The sequence below is a fragment of the Lissotriton vulgaris genome, chromosome 4_1, assembly GCF_964263255.1.
Source record: "Lissotriton vulgaris chromosome 4_1, aLisVul1.2, whole genome shotgun sequence".
NCBI lineage: Eukaryota > Metazoa > Chordata > Amphibia > Caudata > Salamandridae > Lissotriton > Lissotriton vulgaris.
The window spans coordinates 1,997,743,829-1,997,748,143 of record NC_141691.1 but is presented as its reverse complement, the minus strand read 5'-3'; the positions used below and the strand labels follow the sequence as shown (position 1 = coordinate 1,997,748,143).

The window sequence follows — 4,315 nt, the reverse complement described above, 5'->3', positions numbered from 1 at the left end:
TGTGTGCCCTAACTCATGCTGCTAAGTTCCTTTCTGTTCAGATATCAAAGACAAAGAACAAGGGCCCCATCTCTGATGAACTTCTGCCTATCAGCCCTGGGACACGGATCTTCATAAAGAAACAAGTCCGGATGTGGAGAGACCCCAAATACGAGGGACCGTTCCAAGTCACTGCCTCTTCACCCACTACTGTTCGAGTAGCTGAACGCAAGGCATGGATTCATCGGAGCCACGTGAGGATCCACCCGGCACCATCCGAGATCTGAACATTGACCGAGAGGAGGGCATCATATTTCCGCTGACTATCCAAGAACATGAGCATGGAGATTGTATGGTGGTCTATGGACTGAGACTCCGTAACAAACCCACCCCTCACACCAAGTTTTCACTGAAAAAGATATGTAGTCGCCATTATTTTCTTTGTTATGTTTGTTGCTTCAGTAGCTGTATTCCACTGGTTTGCAGTACGTTCAGAGAGAGAGAGAGATGCAACTTACAATATTAGACCTACCACCACAGGGCGCCCCATGTCCAAGACACTTTCTGATAGCAAGCAAATTGGGATAAGCACCAGCAGTAGTTATGACACCCATGTATCGCCCACATCGACGCCTTCCATACCCCATACCGACCCCACAGAATGTGACATGCTACTTAATATCACCTTGAATCCCCCTGTGCCAAGTACCCCTAAACGTACCCGCCAAAATAAACGAAGTGTCAGGTGTAAAATGGGTCACGAGAAAGTGCCAGTCAGATATACATCGCGTACCCTACATAATAAAGAACAGGCTGCGCAAATTTCAGACTGGGTCAGTAATCTCCAAAACACAGTTGTTTACACCTTCGACCAGCATTCTATGCCTGATTTCCAGTCCCAGCGCCCTAGTAAGCCGGCAGAGGACAATGGGGTTCACAATGCACTATTAGACAACATGTGGTACAGGGTCATGAGGGAGGTTGGAAGAAAGGTCACAAATGAGTCCTGCTTTGTGTGTTCACACATTCCTCACGCTGTAGGCGCAGATAAATTGATCTTTCCCAAAGAAGTCCCACCTTCCACCGCAGAATGTCTCCTACACCTGTTTCTTTGTCGCATACATGTCAGATACAGCTCTAGTCAGCCAAAATAAATGAGGCATTTGTAAACGCCACAGAGTGGGATGACAAGTATGTTACATTTACGGTTGTTACTGACCCATAGGATTTTGGAAGGAGAATGGAGGTTTACCGTGATATGAAAGTACCCGCCAACATAATGAAGGTTTGGGAATACAACTTTAAGAAACTAGTGTATTTCACCATCCCAACGCCCCCATCGAAATGCCACTCACCCAAACATCAACGAGCCAACCATACCCATGACACATGCCCTTGTCAGTGGAGGCCAATTCTGCGCCTAAAGGCCAATATCTATTTCAACAGCAAGTGGAATGGCCCAAATCACTTGATATGTAAGGCAGCCTCCTTAGGTAGCCCAATTGCGGGACAAGAGCACAAACACCATATCAATGCGGAGGTTGGGAGGGAGTGTGCTGAGATATGGGCACAGGAAACTAGAAGATACACTTTCAATGAGGGTACAACATACAAACCAAAAAGAGCATATAAGCTAAAGTCTCCTCTCCTTTGCTTCCTAGGTAACGGAACAGTTCCTGTGGGTCGGAACACTAATTGCAGCAACACACTTTTTAATTCAGACCTTCAGTACGGCACCTCCAGCCTCGTGGACATCTATTGGGCCTGCGGAGAGCACATCTACCTGCAGCTGCCTCCCCACTGGTAAGGACTCTGTTCTATCGTCACGATGCATGAACTGCATCTGGTTGTTCCAGCAGCGAACATTTCCCACATCCATACCCACCCGATGACAGGTGATGTCACCCTGCTTCACCACCGAAAAAGGGGAGTCAAGAAATATTTTTCCGATGGCCCATTTCAGGAGATTCCACAAGAATTCAGTCTTTTCAACGATGCTGAACTTTTCTTCTGGGGCGTTATCCCCCTGTTCCAGACCAAAGCCAATGCCCGCTGGCTTCAAGTCACAAGATATGAACTGATGCAGCTCCTCAACAACACCCGTGATGGATTCAACGATGTGAAAGAAGAACTACGACCGTTGCGACTTATGGTTCTGGAGCACAGATATGTTCTAGATCAGTTAACTGCGATGAATGGTGGTGTATGCGCCAAGGTGGGGAGGTCATGCTGTACTTTCATATTGGCCAATGATGCGGACAACGGAACACTTACAAAGGCCATTGAGGACTTGGACAATCTGGGAAGACAGATGCATGAGGAGGGAGGTGCTCAAGCTGACGTTTTACCTAATTGGTTCAATTTGGACTGGATGCCTTCATGGCTGTCTGCAGTACTAAAATGTATAATGCCTATCTTTTGTGTGTTGTTGCTGTAAGAGATTTAGCTCTAAGGTAGTTGGGATGAATTATGCATACTCAGGAGTATACACTGGAATACGCAGGGGACAAGTGGACGGGGAAGAAGTAGCAATGTTAAACATGGTAGAGCTTACCATCCCTGACTCTCACACATTACAGGTTCCTCTTGATAGTCACTACCAGGCCCAGGTGCATGGTAGCCCACCACTTCCTTTGGGGAGAGACTTGGTACATCCTTATGAGACAATGTGTGACAAATCAGGGGACCACATGAGGACTTAGGAGCTGCCCTGAACAAAAGCCCCGAAGAGCTGCTTCTTCATGACTCACCCTGGCCACTCCCCCCGCCGCCAGCTAAATATGCAGTACGAATGGTGTTCAATAATGAACAAAAAGGGGGAAATGAGAGAGGGACCGATTTTTCCACATAGTATCCTGGGACATTCTTATCACTTAGCCAGCATGAACCCCTGCGTAGGCCCTTCTGTTTAAAATGTAGGCCTTTGGTTAGATTGGCCTGAGTACTGCCATTTCTCTGTCGAACAAGCAGTGGGAAAGTCTGATCAAGATTTTATTCAGCTCCACTGACTGTGAGGCTTCTCACTCTAGATCGAGCCCCCACCATACTCGTGTGCTAAGTTCACGAACGTTAAAGTTCAACATCCCCCCTGTTCTTTCAACATACAATGGGCCACATCCTGAGACTCCATGAGAAAAGGGGAACTTACCCACCACAGCCACGTCAAGCTGGAAGTGATGGATGTGGCGAAATAGGGCGTACAGATTTATATATATACATGTACTTATATCTCCTACAATAGCCCCTTATTCTGCTGCCCGAAGCAAATTTATGACAGACTTCCAGTCTAAGAGGTATGACCTTTAGCCTAGCTTACGTGCCACAGTTACAGGAAGCGCTGCACTTGAATGTATGGAGGGAAAAGTGCGGACTGGGCCGTACGTGACGCAGGTAGGAGAAGTGGCATGGGGTGGCGTGAGATGATGCTACAATAGACTTCTCACCGCCTTAAAGAATATAAAAAGGAGGTCCACAGAAATATCTTTGGACAACTCCTCATCTGTTTGTAGGTATCGGGCAAGCGAGTTGTCTCCAAGAGCTCTTGACCAATTGATTTACTTAAAATATATATATGTATACTAACTGTATTGTTCTTTTTTGTTCTGCCATATGAAATGTTATATCTGCTATGCTCTCTGTAACTTGTCTTAACCTTTATCACATTTTAAGCGTTCAAATAAATTGTAATTGCAGGATTTCTCACTTATAGGCAGATGTGAGTATCTTAGATTATATGTAATTTGCTTTTTGAATACAATCTTCTACCTCAAATCATAAATTTGTTTTTAAGGTATAGACTCTCTCTGACTATTAGAAAACTGTGATTCAGGAAAAACAATCTGATCCACGTTGCTATCTGAGAATGCGGAGCACTGGATTCAGAACGTTATGATTTTTATGCCTTTATATTGAAGTTTCTTGAAGTTGCATCTTCCTAATAAATCTGTTAAACTTTCAGCCTCAGTTTCCACGGCTCACATATCTGTTTTCTCTATTTTTAGAGCACACGTTCCTGGACACCACGGTACAAATTAAGGTGCCCCTATTGTACCTAACTCACTCCCTCGCTCATTCCCTGCAAGCTCTCAGAGTCCTGCGCTGAGCCCATTGTCCTTTTGCCCGTAATAAATCTCCCTCAAACACCGTTAGCCTGGTCTGCAGCCTGCTGCCGCAGACCCACGAGAGAAGGACATTCTTTCTGTGCCCTGCAGAATTCCTCCCTGGAGGGGCCTCCTTCCTGCTGCCAATGGGTCAGCTCAGGCAGGTCCCCCAGTTCAGCAATCTGTTCCCCGGTAGGCTCCAGGGCATCCCCCTCAAGGTCTGCTGCCTCCTGGGC

At 46.3% G+C, this 4,315-nt stretch overlaps 1 pseudogene; it reads left to right on the top strand.

The window, feature by feature from the left end:
- Positions 1 to 302: 302 nt before the first annotated feature.
- Positions 303 to 2,557, top strand: LOC147724822 (uncharacterized; annotated as a pseudogene).
- Positions 2,558 to 4,315: the final 1,758 nt, after the last annotated feature.